Source organism: Caloenas nicobarica, chromosome 1 (assembly GCF_036013445.1).
Source record: "Caloenas nicobarica isolate bCalNic1 chromosome 1, bCalNic1.hap1, whole genome shotgun sequence".
Lineage (NCBI taxonomy): Eukaryota > Metazoa > Chordata > Aves > Columbiformes > Columbidae > Caloenas > Caloenas nicobarica.
Window position 1 is genome coordinate 97,463,492 of NC_088245.1, and position 20,044 is coordinate 97,483,535.

Genomic DNA, 20,044 nt, shown 5'->3' on the forward strand with positions numbered 1-20,044 from the left:
TTAATAAATTTCCAAAATCAGCTTTAAACTGGTCAGAAATGAGAATCTTCCAACTAAGATGGTATAGAGTAACTTTCATGAAGTGTAAATGTTTGCTGAGAACATGAAGTAGTGTATCAGTATTTTTTTTAATATATTGAGTTAAATTGTGAAGCTTTAAAGAATCAAAGCTTTTGGTTTACACTTGGCTATTATTGCACAATTTTTACAGTTAAAAAAACCCTCTTGTACCCCAATTGGACCCGAGTTGCCCAGTAATCTTTTTTACGTAGTATCTAAGTTGTAGAAAAGCTGTCCTTAAGTATTTTCACAATATTGTTCCAGTCACAGCCTCAGATACTAACATGCGGAAGCTTTGTATCTGTGCCCCAATTGCTAGGAATACACCTACTTTCTTTTGTTGTATCTAATAGTCATGCATAAAATGCATGGATTTAAAAGTAATCCACATACCAGACTGCACTTACATGACTGGGACAGATTTTTTTTTTTTTTTTTTTTTCCAATTCCAAAAAGCAGCACCAAACTCCTTATTACAAAATATGTGCTTCAATCATGACTAATAGGGGCAAAAATGAGTTTTACTGACTTAAGCATGAGCAAATACTCCACAGCTGAAAATCTTCTCTTAAATGCTGGCTTTTACGTGTTTAGGCTTTATTCATACAGCATTCACCTTTCTGTGCGTATTTACGTTAGTGTTGCTGATAATATCTTCTACGAGGTGTTGGTTCCCCAGGCTTTTTTTCTAAAGATTTAACAAAAGCTGCTGTGAAATAAATCTTTTAAGACCTAACAGAAGCCCAGGTGCCTGCCTTAGTAGTTCCTAAAGTCTAGGATTTTTGCTATCAAGTTCCTTGTTGACTCTTTTGGACCTGTGTGCCATTTCTTTTATTTTGAATTAATGAGTAAGCCTTCTGAAGCCATAAGGGTGGCACAGGTCATTGGAGGTCTGCAGGAACAGCTCATCCAAGGCATGTTTAAACCTGATCTAAAACATGTAAATTCTGGTCCAACAGTATTAAAAGCTATGAATAAGTGCTGATTGTAAGCATTGTCTCTAACAGGCATGGATTTGAGTGGGATGGTGCAAGCAGGCTGTAGCACTTCATTAAGCCGTGTGCTGTGGTTCTGCATTCTTGCTGCAGCGTATGGTGGAAGGCAGCTCTGTCTATGGTGGTCCACCCCATTCCCTGGCCATTGCAGAGCTTGCAATATGAGCTATAACAATTTGCTGAGGATAAAAATGTCTGAAAAATAATAACTTACTGTATTGTCAGCCTGGAAGTTTTTTTTCAGCCCGTCTAATCTGAGCTCTGTCTCTCAACCATCTATGTATGGGAAAACTTTACAAGCATCAAACCTGGTAAAAACAGGATATACAGGAGGCTTCACTGAATGGTTGGGAGTCACAGTGTGTTAGTGGGCCAGACATTAATATCTTGGTGTCCAGTTTGATAGAAGAATGCTTTTTACTGCTTTCATCTCTTCAGAATGCCTGTTTGCCGTAAGACTGTTGCTGGTAATGTTTGTGGTCATGCAATCTTCCTGATGCATATGTAGTCATCACTGGTGCTGAGTAAGAGAGAAGAAAAGGAGGAGGAAGTGAGAGAACTTTTTTAAAAGGTCTGAAGTTTTCTGAGTACATACAGTAAAATGTACAACTGCTCATTCCTTTATTTTTTTATGCATCTAGTGATAATCCCCAGCTATGTACAGTTTCATGGCTAGAGTATCTGAGGACCTTCCCAGCATGTATTAAGCAATGTGACCAGCATCTGTCAAGTACGAGTCAGCCTCTTTCCAACTGCACAAGGCTTTAAAATTGCCAGTGTTGTCAAGGGTCTAATGAGGTCTCTCATATGTGGATTTCCCTCACATCCTTCTGCTAGAACTGCTATAGAAAGTTTGTCCTTAAAAGTACCAAGTAAAGTTGACACATAGGAAATTATGGTGAGGCGAAGAGCTCTTGCAAAGTGTTGAAATGAGTGTTTGACATTCTCAAACTGAAAAGGCTAAAAGCAATGTAGTATTACAAATTCTACCCAAATGACAAGGCTAAATTTAAGGCTAGGCACCTCTGCAGTACTAGGAGCTCAAAGGACTCGGTGCTTGGATGACAGTGGTATGTATTAATATCTCTCTGCCTGTCCAACTTCATTTTATCACAAGTAGGTAAAGTCCCAGTACAGAGAGTCATGTGAGAATCTCTACTTTCATTTTTAGGTACCTTTATCCTTATTGTAGTGAAGAAAACTTTGAAATTTTTTTGCTGTTTGAGCCATTTAAACTTGTGTGTCTCAAAAATAAAAAAAATGGAGTCAAACTTTTGCAGGGGGTGGGGAAGGGTGGAATGACTGTCGACTTGTGATTTCTGAGTGCTGAAGGGAGTAGCAGCCTGACTTCCCTTTACTGCCAGGGATGCTGAGTGCTGTAGGGAGGACTCCCCCAAAATGCATGTATGGCACCATAGTGACAGCTAACTACTTTCCAGCTCACTTAGGCGCAATACACCATTTGTTGCCTCACTAATACAAGCATAAGATGCATTCTTTGATATTTTTTTTTTTTCATTAGATACTTACTTGCATGCATTTAAGGTACAGAGCCATAACAGGTTTTGAAAGCTGCTGGCAGCTCTCTCCATTCTGTGTTACTGTCTTAGAAGGAGAGAGATAAATTGAAGACATCCCTAAGCACAAAACTTTGAACTTTCCGGAGCCTGGGAAGTGAAGCTGGCACATTTTGCTCTAAAGTGAATAAATGCTTCATGATTGTGGAAGTACTTTTTTTTTTTTTTTTTTGTCTGAATGTGCTGATCTTTTTATGAGGAGACACCTTCCTTCCATTTCTGAAGTCCCTCCAGAAAAACCACTTCAGGGTGTTGTGCTTTTTTTTTTAAAGTTCTGGAGATTAAATGGAAGGGCTGTGCTATGACCTGAGGGCATCTTTTGATAGTTGCCCCAACAGGTGCTAAAAGATTGGATTCAGTGCTAGAGGTAAAGACAATCTTTTGAAGCTCCGAGTGCTCTTTGCTTCTATTTCTAATAGCAAGTGTCTGAAACATTTTTAGTCACGAGAGGGTTTAAAGACAGCTAGCCACCCTTAGATGAGATTCTGCTTTGCATTTTTTTTTCTGCAGAAGAATGAAAGTTACTCGCCAGCAATAATTAGCTCGCTCGTTTGCAGGTGGGTGTTTGAGCTTTATGGTAACACTTCAATAATTTTTCTCACTGTGAAAAGAAAATATGGGAGTTAAGCTTTTCTGTCTCTCTCCAGTAGCTGCCAGTGCTTGCTCTGGTTTCAAGGATGTTGTTTCATCAATGGTATCTGATCTACCAATGAAGCAAGTTTTATGCAGCATCTACGGGTTTTGAAGAAAGGTGGTATACCAGGTTTTGGTATCTGTGGATTTATTTTCTTATCAGAGGCAACTGGAATTGCTGCCCATGGAGGCTTCTACGTGCAAGTTGGGAATGCTGCAAAGGCTTGGAGGTAAGTGGTATGAATTAACCTCCCAGACCTTTCCACTTGTTATTTCCCCCTGCTACTCCTCCGTCGTCCTATGGCATGTTTGTTGTCTTCTGCTTCTCTGGCATCTGATCAGAGATAGCTGATTTTGTAGAAAAAATACATTTCTGTTGAAATTCACTGAAATATGTCTAGGTATTTCAATTAGAGATGTTTCTTTTGTGGCTCCAGCCCGTGTTAAACTCTGAGTGACCCTGCTTCTCAGATGTTAAACATTACTTCAGCGTAACTTCCTTAATACCCTAATATACTATGGGCAGCCTTTGTACAGCTGAATAATGACTCAGTCCAACCTGCGTATGGTGCACATGGTCATCCTGACCATACGCTTCTAGTTTCCAGAGCATTCCTCCCTTGGGAGGACTTCATGTTTGTGTTATATTTTATTAACATGTTAACATCTGGCTCTGTAAATTCCTCATATTCTCTAGGTGCGTAAGAGCATCTGTAGTTCATCCTTTCCCGAGAAAACGTGGAAACTGTTGTATACACCTTTAAAAAGAACAACAGTGTACAGTCTGCTTCCTATCTATTCATCTTGCTTCGTGTTCCTATAGAAATGCAGAGCAAATGTAAATGCAATTCTGTGTAAATTCTTATCAAAGGGTAAATAGTCTGCTGGAAGTTACACAGGATGAGATAACAAAAAATGTATTTGCATGTAAAAGCATTTATTGAAATTAGTAGCCCAACGGACTGTCTGCCATGGGTTTTCCCGTGTCACCTATCTTTTGGCCCCAAGCCCATCACGTACAGCTGTGGATTTACTGTAGAACTAGGGTTTGGATGTCATCTTCTGACATGTGATACCCAGTTCAAGGTGGGGTGCGTGATCCCAGACATGGGAAATGAGGATAGCTGTGCAACACCTTTCCCGGGTTGGGCTGCATCTGCTCCTGATGAAGTCATTCATATATGAAGTAATCTGGCAGGAAACTTCTCATAGGAATTTTTTCCTTCACTGGTGGGAATATATGTTTTTTGTTGTACTTCTGAATAAGGGATACTTTAAACATTATACATATATATATACACACACACTCTGCCAAGTTTTTGTGAGCACACAAAAAATATAAATTGTTTTAAAATCCAAATGAAGATACTGCTACTTGAAAGTGGTTTCTGTTTAGTATAACTCAGTCAGACTTTAAATTCCTTTCATGAATAGAAAACTTGTCTTTTTCTATAGTGCATAGACTTGGTTTTATCCCTCTGAATAATCTTCATTTTGGACTTCGACTCTCTAGTCTAAAAATCAGTATTGCCTGCCCTGCTTCCTGGACCACTTGGTTTGATATAGAGGATTCCACAAGTTGTGATGTTGTGGGGGAAGCGTTCTTAGTATTTTATCTGATGTTGTGGTTTTCCTGGCAAGTATATATTAATGAACAGAACGCAAATGAGGTGATTGCTGGTGCGTGCAGAAAGTCGTGTCAGCATCGCTGTTTGGTTGTGGCTTAACTGCATTTGTAGAAAGCTATACTTCATATCACACACATGAATATTAATCAGCTATTCAAAAGAAAAAGGTTGTATTTTTTTTTTTGCAGCACATAGTAGATCCATGGAAGCCCTTGCCAGCAGTGATTTACAGTCAGAAGCCTACATGGATTCAGTGAAAGCTGACTTGGACAAGTTCTTGGTGATCTGTTGAGTTACTAAACAGATGTGCCACATCCTGCTTGGGAAATCTGACTAAGAAGTATTATAGTCGGAGCCTTGCAGAGTATTTAGGGAAAGTATCTGACTGTGGATCCCACCTGGGCCAGGAGGAAGTCAATGCAGGGGGACAGTGACTTGGAAGAGCAGGTGGGAATGCTCCTGTGTAACCTCATCTAGGTGTTCCTGCTCTGGTGGGGCAATTGGACTAGATGGTCTTTCGAGGTCACTTCCAATCCCTAACACTGTGTGATTCTGTGGGAAGCTGTTGAACTAGATGGGACATTTGGCTTGAAAGAGTGCCTCCTTTCTTACGTTTTGTTTCACCTAATCTTTCAGCTGCTGTCTGGAAACACTGCACAAGGGCAGCCATGCCTGCTGCTCGTCTCTTCGTTCCTTTTCCTTTGTGCTCCTCATTATTCTTGCTGATTCTTCTCTGTGCCTGGCCTAGAGCGATGGGCTGTATCCGAGATTTGAGACCCCAGGTTCGATTTCTTTCTCTGCTGAGCTTCTGTAGCCTTTCCATGCCTCGGTTACTGTGTGCTCAGGGAATGGGGCTGCAGCAGCCACAGGGTGTTCTCCAGATCAATCTCTGCAGCACTCCCTCTGGTACAGAAGGCAAAAGGGGTTTGCAGTGTGTTTGATGCAAGTGATAGTTGGTCATCGCAGTATGAGAAATGTGTGTGGGTGTGGGGCCTAGCAACAAAGAAGGTTTGCCAAATTTTTGCCGTCGCTTCCTTTATTCTAACCGATGCTACCTGCTGCGCTTTCTACCAAATGTTGTTGCGCTGGGGAACTCTGTCATGGGCCGAACGATTAACAGCAGTAGCTGGCGAAAAGCCGCCCTAAGGTAAGCTTTACGCGCACCATTTTACAAGTGGCGCCACTGGCACAAAATGTTCTCAATTTAGCGCCGGACGAGGCAGGGACGGGCACCCGGCGTCCTCAGAAGCTGCTGGAAGGCAGGTGGGATGTGGAGAGGCCGCCACTGCCCCAGCCGCCCAGCCCCAAGTTGGGTCTCGGCAGCCGGTGGCTTCGTGCGCTTGCTTTCCATCCGCTCGGGGCACCTCGGAGGCAGCGGCCACCTCCTGCCCCTCAGCCGGCGCCGGGCGCGGTGCGCGCCCCTCAGCGCTGCCGCCCGCCCGCGGGGCCAGGCCCGACGTTCTCCCTCCCCTCAGGCCCCTTCCCCGGCAGCCTCTTCCCGCCCGCTGCCCGGGGCGGGCCGGCGGTGCCGGCGCAGCTGGCAGGAAGGCCCCGGCCGGCGCGGCGAGGGAAGGGGAAGAGGCGGGGCCTGGAGCCCAGCAGTGTCAATAATACAATAGGGTTCTTGTGCGGCCGCTGCCGGAGGAGGAGCGGGGCGGGCGGGCCGGGGCCTGGCTGCGGGCGCGCCGAGCAGGCGGCACGCAGGGCGGGAGCCGCCGCCGGCCACGGGCCCGGGCGGGCGGGCGGAGGCGATGCGCGCCGGCGCGGGACGGCACCAGCAGCAGCCGCAGCAGGAGGAGCAGCCGCCGCCGCGGCGGGAGCACCAGCGCCAGCCCTGACGGCCGCGGCCGCCCAGCCCGGCCAGCAGGGGAGGAGGCGGTGGCGCGCCGGGCCGTGCCGTGCCGCGCCGGCGGCGGGAGGTGAGCGTGGCCCGGGCTGCCCGCATGGAGGCGGGGCGGGGGGCGGGCGCCGGGCCGCCGGGGCCGCCGCGCCGGGCCTGTGCTCGGGGGAGGCGCCGGGCCTGCGGGAGGCGGTGGCGGCGTTTGGCGCCAAGGCCGGGCAAGAGGAGAAGGAGGAGGAAGCAGCGGCGAGCAGGGGGGAAGCGGCGGAGGCGGCGGGTCCTGCGGGTACGTGGGGGGCCCGGCGGGCGGCCGTGCCGTGCGGGCAGCGTCCCCGGGCGCTGAGGCGGGCCGGCCGTCCGGCGTGGGCGCCGCGGCCCCGGCCGCGTCCGGAGGGAAAAGTTGCGGCGGTTCCCCCGCCCCGCCGGAGTCGGGCCGCCGCTCCGCCCCCGCGCTCGCCGGGCCGTGCCCGCGGCGGGCGGCGGCGGCCCCCGGCGAAGCGCCCTTTTGTTCGCCGCAGCCCGGGGAGGCGGCGACCCGCCGGTGCCCGAGCCGGCGGGGCCCTGCGGAGCGCGGCTGGGCGTGGCGGCGGGGCGGCCGGGCTGACAGACAGCCGGGCAGACACACAGCCGGGCAGCCCGGCGCTTGTCCGCTGCCGAGCACCGCTCCGCCGGCATGTGGAGGAACTTGCTAGAACTGAGTTTGACAATGAAGCGCTAGCGCAGAACCTCCCGCCTCCCCAGCCCGCCCGCCGCGCCGCCGACGTAAGTTTGGTCCTGGGCAGCGGGCGCGGGTTGTGCCCCAGAGCCCGCCCTGGGCTTGTGGGGATGGGAACGGGGAGGTCCCGGCTCCGCTTCTCCACATCAAACCTGCGTCCCTCGCACGGCGTTCGCTCTGGTGTTGCTCATCTTCCCGCAAAGGCATGGCTTCGTGCTACGGGCTGGCAGCGACCGGTAGGGAGGGTTAGCGGCTGGGGATGTAGCAAGAGTAGCGCTTGCAAATAATTCTCTGATGATTAATGGGAGAATTGGGATCGGAGTGTCTTAAAATGCGTCTTAATGGGAAGAATCAATACTGCTTTTTTCTGGTTTTTGACTGCAGTTCTTTTACGAAGAGCATTTATAGTTATTTGAAGAGTTCAGCTATTGTTCACAAATTGTTCTAATGAGCAGCTATGTAATTAAAATATCACTAAATTAGTGCTGTACTTTAAAGCCGTATTTTTTTTTCATGTTCAGGAGAAGGGGCTGCTGGAGACGGAATCCAGTTGCAATTAGAAATCGTGTGATTAAAATACACTAGAAACTTGGAAGCTATTGTGCCTCTGTTAACGTAAAAGAGCCTTTGCAGTAAAACTGAAAGATAAAGAGAATCGTATTTTGTCTTGGTGCATGCAGAATGTTTTATCTGCAGCCAACTTTTTACGTCATGTTGGTGCTTGTTGTGGGCTGTTCTGTAGAGCATCTCGAGCACACCACCTGCTAATCTCTACAAAGCGAGACCATATCTTACAGATGGTTAGACCTAACCTGAAAATCCGAGAGCCTGATGGGTTTAGAGGGGAAGGGGTGACCTGGATTAAGTTAGCCTAACTATCAAGCCCAGCACAGAGTTCCTTAGCAGGATGTCAGAAAAGCCTTCGCTTGCACTTGCTGAGGGGAGAAAATGCAATTTAAAGTTGCTTGAGTTAAGAAAGTGCCTTTTCAAATTAAAAGCAAGTTAGCGCTTTTAGGATCCAAAGTTTTGTGTGTTTTGTTTTTTTAACTGAACTTCTGACCTCTTTCCAGACTAGACTTGACATGCCCTGTTTTTAATGCCAAAGAGGAGCAGAAGAAAGTTCTCTTCTGCAGAAGTGGGACTTTGTATGCAGTAAAAGTAATCAAAATAATGAGAGCTGTTTCTATTACCTGTCCTTCATTTGATGTTTCCTCTTTCTAGGTTCCTTTTACAGAACAGGCCTCCCTTCCTCCCCCAGCAGGAAAAATTCCCCTGGGTCGAGTCACTCGGCGCAACTGTGGTGGTTTTGTTGTTTGTTTGTTTTAACTGTGTTATGTACGTGTAGCGGGTATCTGCAAAGATTTGCTAGAGAGCTGATGCAGGAACATATGTGGTGGCATTTATTGGCACGGATGCACGTTCATTTGGGATCTCGTTAAAATCCTGAAAATCCGCTGTGAACGTAAAAGTCTGAGGCTAGAGGAGCTCAGAGTAGCGTTAGAATAAGTAAACCCAGCTTTTTTTCCTTCTCTGTGGTTCTGTGGACTTCCTCTGCGTGGCAGAAAATCAGGAAGTTTGCATCTGGGATTTATTGCGGTACCTGAGATTGTTATGTGCTTTTTTTTTTTTTTTTTAAATAGATGTAATTTTTGTAGATCTGAATGGTTCGCTTACGGAGGAAAATTTACGAAGGCTGCTTGGCTACTATTGAGTATTATTAACTTTTGCCTGTGCAACTTTGTATACCTACACATAGGAAGGCACATGTGGGTATAGTCGCTCAAGTAGCTACCACGTGCGGAGTGCCACAGGGTGTTTATCCCAAAAGCTTGCTGCGGCCGGCCTCTGGCGTGTCTTGACTGGTGACCTGAACTCTCGGCTGGTGTGACAGCAGGTGTCCACGGCTGTGGTGGAAACGGCTGGATTTGTAAGACCTGCTGGTGAGAAGTGAAGTTAAACGCTGTACAGGCTGCCTTGAGTTGGAGCTCAAAATCGGTACCCCCATGGTGTTCCCCGTGGTCTATTTAGGTAGCTTCGTTTAGTCTTTGAAATTAATTTCTGACTGTCATGCTCCAGAGGGTAAGGAGCATGGCGTAGTGTCTGTACATTTTTGGTTAGCTTGGCGAGACCTGGGCTGTATCTGGAGTATGAATGTGTACCCATTTTTGTAGCGTGTCTTCTCTGATCCATGGATGAAAAGGTTACATAAAAGGTCTGTTTCTGTGGTGTGTGTTTTTACTTCAGTCCCTAGAAGTCTCCTTTAAAAGCTGGTATGTGGTTTTGGGAGCTCTTACCTAAATAGTTTTGGTAGTGTAGCATTATGCCCACTCTTCAGAAAACACAAGGCAATGTTGTATTCAACTAAAATTTAAAAGTTAATATTTTTTTAAGCGCAGGTATCCTTCTCTCAATGCATTTTATAACCAAAAACTCGCTGTTTTGTCTAGATCAGTGATGGTGTTGCTTTTTGGTTGGTGACTTCCTGCATTATAGACAGAAATGGACTTCACCAAAACTTGTCATTTGGTGGTACCGGCTTAATCGCTTCCCACTCCCACAATTTTTTCCAGGACGTACAGCTAAGGAGACTCAGGGGCTTTCAAATTTTGTGAGAGGGGAACCCTTCCTCTGAAATCATGTGGCATTTCTCTTTTCTGAAGATTTGAAGTGCTTATAACACTTGAGGCTTCATTTGGAGACGTAAATGCAATTTTGACATACTTTACTTAAAATGGAAGCTAACAAGTTAATAATAGTTCTTGTTGGGGATATTTATGTAATAGAAGCCAACAGATGCTATTTGCATCTTGAAAAGCTGATGTATAAAATGTTATGTCAGGGCCCTGGCAGATTCTGTGCTGGCGTAGGCTGGGTCAGGTGGGAGTGGGAGATGCTGGAGATCTGTAGGGCTTGATGGCATCTCTGAGAAGTGAGATAACTTTATGAAATTTTGCTTTTTAGTACACAGCTGATTTTAACTTAATGCTGCTATTTAAAATAAGAAGAGGGGGAGAGGTGATTTGTTTTATATTTATCCACATTAAATGATCAGTTACACTGTCACCTTAAAAGTCACTTTTCTGCATACTGTCTTGTAGCTACAACTGCATTTCTGGTGTTTAGAACTCCTAAAAAGCGTGTTTATAGATGCTGTTTTTATTGATAGTTCAGCTACAGGATGGTGTCTGGCAAAGAAGTTTTAAAGGTGTAACTAATGTGACAGTCCGGGCGTTGACTTCTGTGGAGAGACGCCAGACCCGTTGCTGGCTCTGCCTTTCCACGTCTGTGTAATTACCAACCACCTCCCTGCTTCCCTGGGCTGTTCGCTCTTTCATATTTATTTACTTCCAAGTCACCCTTCTCTAGATGGTATCTGAACTTTTCCTGCATTTAAGATACTATTTCAGCATGTAGGAGACCAGGAATTTGGGGATTAGAGCAGACTGGGATGTGTGATCTCGGGCCTAACGAAAGCTCCTGTGTTTGCAGAGCTATAACACGAGCTTTACTTAGTTTTAAAGGAGTGGAAGAGGCCCTGAGCGGCGAGTGTGGCTGCGGAGGCTCCGCTGGCACCTGTTAAGTTCAGAGGAGCAGGAGAAGGTGGGAGGATAAGCTCATGACTGCTGATGCTCTTTGTTATAACTGGGATGCTTGCCTTAGCTTGTTAAACTTTGAAAACTTTGGAGTGCTTTCCTTCTTTAAAGTACACCTGTTGCAGCATTAGATTACAGAGCTGTGTTTCTTGCTTATTGAATTGAATGCTGAACATAGCATATCGTGTCGTTAATGCCTCCTTGTGTTTTAATTAGAGCTGTAGGGAGATATTAAAAAACAGGTTTATACACATGTCTGACTGGTTGCTAAAATGAATAATGCTTGTTGCACAGTCTTGAGGGAATTGTGTATTATTTGGCTAATCTACTGTCCAGCACTTTTTTTTCCCCCTCTCCTTTCCTTTCTTTTTCCTTTTTCCTTCTTCACTGTAAAAAAAAAAAAAAAAAATCTTGCTGAAATTTTTTTCTGAGGGTCTGTCACATCTGCTAAAAGCTCCTGACTGTGCAGGAGCCCTTTTCTGGTGGAAGGCTCAGGCTCTTGCTCATGCCCTGGAGAGCAGTTCTGCACTTGCGCAAGTGGTTTCACGCTCAGGAAGTCCAGCATCTTCCAAGGGTTAGTGCTGCATGGTGGGTGAGTAGACCCCAGGATCCTCCCAACGATGTATCTACTACAGGTGTGAGACCAAAGCCTTTTGCTAAAGATATTTTGCTTCTTAGATGAATGCAGTTTGGCGGTTAGGTCGGTACACTGCTGGGTTGATACAGTGACGTGCGCGTTCATGAGCACTTGAGAATCGTAACTAAACTCTGAGCTTTCATTCGTACCACTTCAAAAATGTGAATATTCATTTAACAGACCAGGCGATTTTTAAATATCGCTTGCTTTGAAGAGCATGAAGATACTGAGAAAATTATTATTTTTAATGCACAAATACTAAAATGTTCCCTATGTATCAAATATAGCAGAATATAATTACAGTATTTTCTTTGTTCTGCCGCATAGAAGGTATTACATCTTGAACTGCTGGATACAAAAATGTGTAGGAGAAATGTGTATCCTGACAAGGGAGGAAAAAAATGTCCTTAGTGGGATTACTTGCGGTTTTTAATTCTCTTCATTGTTCTGCTTTTAACCGGTTGTATTTCTTTAATATTATTCCAATGTTGATTTGCAGGCTTTTGATATCAAAGTGCCTGTAGAGGACTCATCATTCGAAATCGTGCCAGGTTCTGCTCAGGTTTTTGCTTTAATGAAAAGAAAAAAAACAACCAACCAAAAAAAAAACCAACAAAAAACCACACCAGAAACAAAACAAACACACACACACAAAACACATAAACAAAAAACCCAAAAAACCCAAACAAATGAAACAAAACACCCAACCAAACCCACAAAATCCTCATGAAGCTACAATATGCAGCATGCGAGTGAGTTACAGAGACGCACAAGAAAATCGTAGGTTCAGCAAGTATCTGGTGAGGAGGAGCCTCAGCAGAAGGCAAGGTAGGAGTAATACCTCTCCCACTTTTATTAGTTCTTGAAAGGGAAGAGCAGTAAGAAACTCTATTCCAGTTCCTGCTTTCACACAAATAGGCTCTTTTCCCAGCAGGTAACTGGCTGAAATAGTGGTAACAGGTGATTACTTGGCAGTGCAAAGTAAACCTTGTAAAGTGTTGTTTGATAAGAAGGAGAGTACTCATTTCAGGCACAGGAAATAGTTTTCTGTGTTTGTTTTCAATAATGCAGACCCCTGATGGCTGGTCTGACCAGGGAAAGGTTACCTGCTGTCGGCGTTTCTGCGCTTTGATTGCCTTAACCTTGTTTGAGGGAGTTCCAGCAACTCCTTGACTTCAGCCTAATTTGAGAGCAGTTGTGTTCTTTCACAAAAATCAAATTGACTGTCATTTAAGCAACCGAAAGGCAGCTACTTAAACCTGATAATGAAGTTGCAGTCTTCCTTACGTTAACAACATAATCGTTTCCAGCGTAGCATGAAATGGGCAATCTTAAGGAGTAAGTGAAGCATTTTGCCTGACAAATTTGGACTTGCCACTCTGCAACAGAATGTGCTAAGAGTGAGGGAGGACCTTAAAGGTTGATCTTAATACAAGGTGCTTGCTCATGAGCAGCAATATTGTAATAGCTGTTGGCGCACATAGGAAGTAAAATTAACTTCCGTTTAATGGTAGTGATCCTTCTACAGAAATTATTTTTGCAAAATATTTTGTCCACGTTACGGAAACTGATTTTCTGTGCTTTCTTTGGTTAGTGCTGCTTCACTTTTTTGGGGCCAAAAAAAAAAAAGTGAAAAAACTTGCGTGATGAAACAATTCCACATTTTTTATAGAAATGAAAATAACGCAAGATAGTTTTGTATGCTCTTTGCAACTGGTATCCATCAATTTAGGTGTGGGGGGATTTCTTCTTTTCTTAAGATCTCATCGTATAGTTTCCCAAAGACATTTTCTGAAATTTTTAAAAGTTTTTCTGAATTCAGGCATTTTTCAGGTGTTTAAGTGCATTGAAGTAGGTGGTAAGCATGACTTTTTTTGATCAAAATACTTTTTTTTTTTTTTTTTTTTAATACAGCTAGCACAGTAAGAGTTTACTCACAGTGACAACTGAATGAGATTTTTGCCAGTGACTAGCAGGTTGCATCCATCTACGCTTCTGCAATTTTGATGGAGATCTGACTTGCTCTATTCAGATCTATATGCCTATACCACGGTGAAATAACTGTGGAACAACTGTTGTCAAATATAAAAGCTCTGGCCTGAGGTCAATGAAGGAGGAGGAGGTTAAAAATTACTTTATGTACCAGTACTTGGTGTATTCTGTCTTTTGATGCTTAAAACTGGACATATATGGTTCTTTGCTACATCTGATGTGTGGTGGTTTCATTTTCCGTCCTGTATAAATGTCATAAAACTTCAGAAGGTGGGACATAAGTTATTGGAATGTTTGCACTCCTGACAATCAGCTCAGTATCGGAGCCTTGTGACTCCCGTTATGTGGATTAATCTGGCTTAAGTGCTGTTTTAGATCCTGTGTTTGGCGTTTTCTGTGTACTTGTTCTAGATTTTTGGAAGCCTCTATATGTAACGGCAAATGAGGATATGCATGAATTTAGGTTGCTGAAGTCTAATAGGTTTTGCAGACGCCATTTCATTCTAAGATTACTGAAATAAATTTGTTTTCTGTGTGCTTGACTTCCATGTTTCAAACAGCCCACTTTTGAGGTACGAATGGGTTAAGAGTTGGAAAAAATGTCTAAAGTAAATTAAAAAAGAAAAAAAAAAAGCCTCAACTGCACATGACGACTTCAATATGATTTATAGTTCCTAGTTATCTCTCCCAGCCGTATCTTTGATGCCTTTGTAGTCTTCCATTGGCTGTCCCTGCTTCTTTTTGCCTTGACTTCTCAACTTTTTCCTTGTTATTGGAGAAAACAGCGTTTCTAGTGACTGTCTCACAGTCTCCTTGGGACCTTATGAATCAGCTAGGTCAAATTAAATTTGTCTACCAAACTCCAGACAGTATGGACTTGCAAATTATTTGCAGTTGACCTGAAAACATTTTGGCAGAGCTTTGGGGATTTTTTTTTTTTTAATAAGATCTGCGTAGATTTCCTAGTTATGATAAAAAGGGGCTTTTCCCTCATCAGTGTTTTTACATGAGGTGTTGTTTTTTTTGTGGCTAGTACATTTGTGTGGGTTTACATATGGATATGTATAGAAAAGCATCATGCACTGAAAAATCAAGTTGTATTTAAATATTTATAGAAAAATAAAACATTCATGATACTTTTTTTCAGTGGATGCTTATATGGATGTGATGTGTATTTTACTTGTGTTTTTAACGCGAACTTCTGTGCTCTTATGTCTATACATATGTAAATTGTGCTTGGTAAAGCAAGTTGAGTCTGTGTGTGTGACTTAAAGTAAATACAATTGCTGATGTGTGTTTTGTACAGATAATGTGTGTTTCAAAAGCAAACTTACTGTTATGGTTCAAGAGGAACCAAGGGGGAAAAAAAAAAGACAGACAGTGGCAAAACATTGGTTTCGTGGAGTACCTTTCAAAACACTTAAAACTAACCAGGTTGTACTTGTTCTCAAATCCTTTTCTTACCATTTTCTACCCTAGGATAATTTTTTTGTCAAAATGTTGGGTGTTTTTGTTTGTTTGTTTGTTTGTTTGGGTTTTTTTCCCCCTTCTTCTTTAGAGAATCTATATTAAGCTTGTTCTATCCAAGAAACCTGCTTTTCTAACAATTTGGAGGTGCTGCACTAGTGTAACTATGTTATAGTGATCAGGCTGGTCCTATACGTTTACTTTAGGGGAAATGGCATTTCTGTCAGCCCTTGCACGAGGATTGTGGAAGTTGAGCCTGCTTCGCTCCCCTACCAGACTTCTTTGGCCATAATAAAGCATCTTTAAATCTATCTTTTAGAGGTTTTAGTGCCACATCAGGATACTCTGTAGCACCTCTGCCTGTTGATGGTTTCTTATGGGCTGGTAGAGCTTTAGTCAGGCAGAACTGAGAGTTTTAACTGTGTGATGTTGATTCTCCAAGGAGAAGCAGCTCAGCTCCTGTGTTTACTTTCTCTATTGAGCTTCCCAGGACTGACAGGATTATGGAAGTTTTTGTGCTTCGGGTAAGCAGAAGTGATGTCAAACTCTCAGGGAGCAAACCTATTAAAAGCAAGTTGTCTTTTTTTTTTTTTTCCTTTCCCTTGGAGTCATTGATGGGGTTCGGCAAGTGTAGCACAGGGGACCTCAGTGCCATTTGTGTGCCCGAAGTGCAGAAATACCAGCGTGTCTCAAGGGGCAGTGTAACCTGCTGTCCTCCTCAGATCTGGTGGAAGCTCACCCATACCATGGGAGCTGCAGTCTCTGTACTCTCTAGTTTAACCCCTTGCTAAACAATGTCAAAAGCTTTGCCTCCTTAAAGGTGACAGCTATATATAGTGGAAGTCTTACTTCAATAAACCACAAGAAATCATAAAGGTCTGTATATTTATAGACAATTTTATTAAAGGTCACATTTTTCCTTTTGACAGTAAGCTCTTCTGGCAATGGGTGCTTTGAAGGAATAGTTCCCTTGCATTACAAGTTCATCTTGCAATCCCCCCCCCACTTCCCCAACATATCTGCATCAGGAACTTTTGAGAAGAAATAAACTCATTTATGTCAGAGTTCTGCTCATGAATTCATCAGATAAATGCCTTGTTACTTTCTGGCTTCATTTTCGCACTGACTTTAATTCCTATTGACTCCACTGAGGCCAAAATTTCTCTGCTTGTTTCTCGGAGCTTATCATGTGTTTTTCTGATGGGATGGGAATGGCTTTGGAAAAGGATTAGTTAGTAGACACAGCTTTCTCTTTCACAGTGGTAAAACAAAACAAAACAACAACAAAAAACCAAAAACAAAATAAAAAACCCAAAACCTCAAAAAACCAGACAACCCTTTTCCAACCATTTAAGATAATCTTCAAGGAAGAATTCATTTTTGGTTGCTGCTATGGAATTTGCAGCCACAAAGGATGAAGTTGATGAGGTCTTGTTTACTGTGTTTTTGTGTCTGCTGCTTCATTAATTGTCATTTGATTGTGCTCCAGGCTTTGTGTTTTGCAATCTAAGTTCAAAGCTTGGGTGCTTTATTTATTTATGGGGTTTCCTTGCAAGAGGAGGTGACGGTTTGAGTGCTGGTGTGATGATCAGATGTCTGACCAAGAACAGAAGGCCTTTCCTTATGAAATCTCACTAATAGTGTCCTGAGTTCAATGAAGGATGCCAAAAGCACTTAAATCACTGTGGTGAGAAAGTGAAGTTAACACTCTCTTACTTTTCTCTTGCTCTTGTTTTTTTTTTCTCTGGGAACTATCATTCATTTAAATACTGACTAAGCATTTTGATATGAGGTGAGGTGTTCATCAGACTATTTTTTTCTGTGACCACTGAGACCACCTTCAAGGCCAAGAGAGAGACTATTTTTACTGAGGAATCTAGTATATTAGATTACTTCTTGTTCAGGATGAGTAACTCGGTGGAGTAACTATAAAAATAACATGCAGCAATTGGTAACTGTCAGATACTGACAGCTTTCCTGTGCTTTTCTCTTGGCATAACTTAATTGTTGTGGGTTAAATAAGACAAAAGGTAACGTGCGTATTCAGTGTATCCACATTACTTTAAATACTAAGATTCCTCATACCCAGAGCAGTCGAAGAAATTCAAAAGTGCATGTTTTGTAGCTTGTATGAACCTGGGTTGTACAGTGGTGTGCACTACAACTTGATGTATCCAGAAAAGGAGACACGATCTTTTCTTGGCTACTGTCATCGAGCTGTGAGATAGCTTTACTCCCGTAATCCAGACATAAATTATTCTTAATCTTCTTTTAAAATGAACTGATGTCATTCGGTTGTGGTTTTTTTTTTTTTTTTTTTTCTACTTGTATTGACCACAATCGGAACAGAGTCTCAGCAGGCTCGTTTGTTTTGTAAAAGTCAGCGGTGGTTTGAGGCAAGAGCTCCTCCTGACACTACCCAGCAATGGGTGTCTGTCCCGCGAGGAAGCGGTTGAAGCTACATGGCACAACCTAGATTAGGAAAAGCTTGCGCAGACTGGTTGTCCAACAGAGTGGTGAGGGTGGCCACGGGTGCTTGTGTCCTGCGAGGGAAAGGGGTTGAGGGAAAAGGGCTGGGGTTCAGTAGCTGAGGTTGGGAGGGGAGGAGGCATTTGGGGCTGAGTCTCGGTGGACAGGGAGGAGGGCTGGGAAGGTGATGTACAGAATGAGGGATGAAAGCCTTCGCAGGTGTGGCAACTGCTGAGGTTTTATGTGATGCTGAACTGGATGCCTGAAGGGTGCATGTGAGGTGAGGAGAGGAAGAAGGGTCCAAGCGTGGATCTGATTCCTGGAGGTATCTGTTTATGGGGCTGCAAATCAGCAGTTGAATCTGTGAGGAAAGATTTCTGGCATTGTTCCCTCTTTGGTGTGTGAGCTGCTTGTCCTGAACACGCTGAGCTCTTTGAGTCCCATTGCAAAGACCTTTTCATTTGCTGCACGGGGAGTTAAAGCCTTACAGGCTTTTTTCTTGTTTTTCCAGAGCCAGATACCTAACCTGAGGGCACAGTTTGATGTTATTTCAGTCTGAAGTCTAAATCTGGCCCTTCATCATCTTCTATGTTGTCAGTGTGTGGAGGATTCGGCAAGAAACAGTGATGCTGCTTTTGGTATTTGTGACCCTCTCTTTTGTGTGATGAGGTCATGGGACTTGCTGCAGAGTGTATGAGAATGACATGGCCGTGCCATCAGAAACATAACATCTGTTACCATGCTTTAGAAGTTCTCACACTTGGTGAACTGCTTTATTTTTTATTTTAAGATCTCCACTAAAGATATCCCTAACCGTGCACAAATATAGTTGCATTAAATAATGGAAATTAGCTGTGGGAAAAGATGCTTCTAGGTCATCTAGATTATTGCTTCTGAAACATTCACTCGAGCCTGCCTTTAGAACATAACATGAAACAGTACTGCCATCACTCGGCTTTAGGAAATTCACCCAAGCACATCTGCTTAGGACAGGATGTACAAGTCGAATGAGGTGGGTTGACATTTAAAATCTGACTGACCAACATATGGCCGTGGCCACCACCAAGACATGTAGTGTTCCTTTTCCTCAAGAACTGGATTTACTTTTTTTGGCTCCAGATCCTCATAAATAGCCTGTTTGTGCTGGTCTATGGCTCACAGTCCCATTCTCCAGCTCCTGGTAGTAGGTAGCACCAAAACACATTTGTTACTTCTGCTTGTACCCTATTCCAGGTTTTGTGGATTCAGGAAGCACCCTCCTGATTCAGGAAGCATCTGATGCTTTTATCTCAGTTGAGCTCTTCTACTGCAGGCTCCTGCCACATGCACTTGTGGTCTCTTTCTGCTGCAATGCGGCCTGCCGTGGAGAATACCTACTCTTCTGAGAGAGGAGCATCCTCTTCAGCACCAGGCTGAAGTAATACATCTCCGTAACATTTTGGCCTGAAAAAAGAGGAGACTTACCTGAGCTGGTGTGCGATAACTGTACTTGTGTGCAGCTGCATGCTGTAGTCTCCCTTGGTATACACAAAGTATCTATCTCTGTGATGGAGGGAAGAGAGGTAAGGTGGGAAAAGCTGCTTGGAATTGCTTTGCTCTCACCGACACGTAGCGATACGCACGTGTGCTGTGGAGTAGCTGATGCACAGGACTTGTGGTTCCAAAGCAACGTGTCTGTGTGGCTGTCTGCAGTCCTCAGTGCAGACAGGCTGACCAAACTGCTTTGTGCAGTCCTTCTCTTTATACTTGGGTCCCATTTGTTGTTGCCCTGCCCTCGGGCCAGTTTGAGAACTGCTGAGCTGGAGCATGTCATCTTGGCAGCGCAACTACCAGGACTCTTGTCCAATCTTTGTTTAAACGTCAAGTGCTGCAGCCTCCGATCCTTCCCCTGGGGACATGGACCAGCAGTTCTGACTGTCAGGATGTTTCCTTAATGCTAAGCCTAAACTTTTTTTTTTCTTGAATTTATCCCATTACATTTGATCTTTTGCAGACTTGTGCTGGTATATGAAGAATATAAAAAACTTTGTGTGCACCTTAGATTGAGTATTTAAGTTAAATCCTGTGTATAGGTTGGTCTCAGTAGCTTTTCCCTGTAAGGGCAGTTGTTTCAGACACCAACCTGCTTTTTTTTTTTTTGCGTGTGTATATTAATTATATTGTGTAACAAGTAATTTCAAGCACCGAATAAAAAGTTTTGAGTGTTTGCAGAATGGCTGGCGCTGCACACGTGCTAAATAACTGCTGCGTTGGGTCACCATCTGAGTGCCCCGGGGCCCAGGACTTCAGAGCGTTTCATAAAACGGCTTGATGTTACTTGTTAGTCGCCTTATGAAACCTATCCTTCTAGACATCCTGCTCTATTGTTTGTCTGAAAATGGGGTAAGCTGCTGTGGGAAATGGTTTTCCCAGCAAATTTTAATTGGTTGCTGGGAATT

At 43.9% G+C, this 20,044-nt stretch overlaps 1 protein-coding gene across 4 annotated transcripts in view; it reads left to right on the plus strand.

Moving 5' to 3' along the window:
- Positions 1-6,727: 6,727 nt before the first annotated feature.
- Positions 6,728-20,044, plus strand: part of JADE3 (jade family PHD finger 3) — a 70,075-nt gene continuing 56,758 nt past the window's right edge. Inside the window, exon 1 of one of the 4 annotated variants that reach the window (XM_065658182.1) lies at positions 6,728-6,812. The gene's annotated coding sequence lies outside the window, so the exon portion shown is untranslated. Of the gene's footprint in view, positions 6,813-6,963; positions 7,020-7,463; positions 7,496-20,044 lie in introns of those variants that run through there. The other 3 variants (XM_065658190.1, XM_065658196.1, XM_065658203.1) reach the window with 3 other exon arrangements.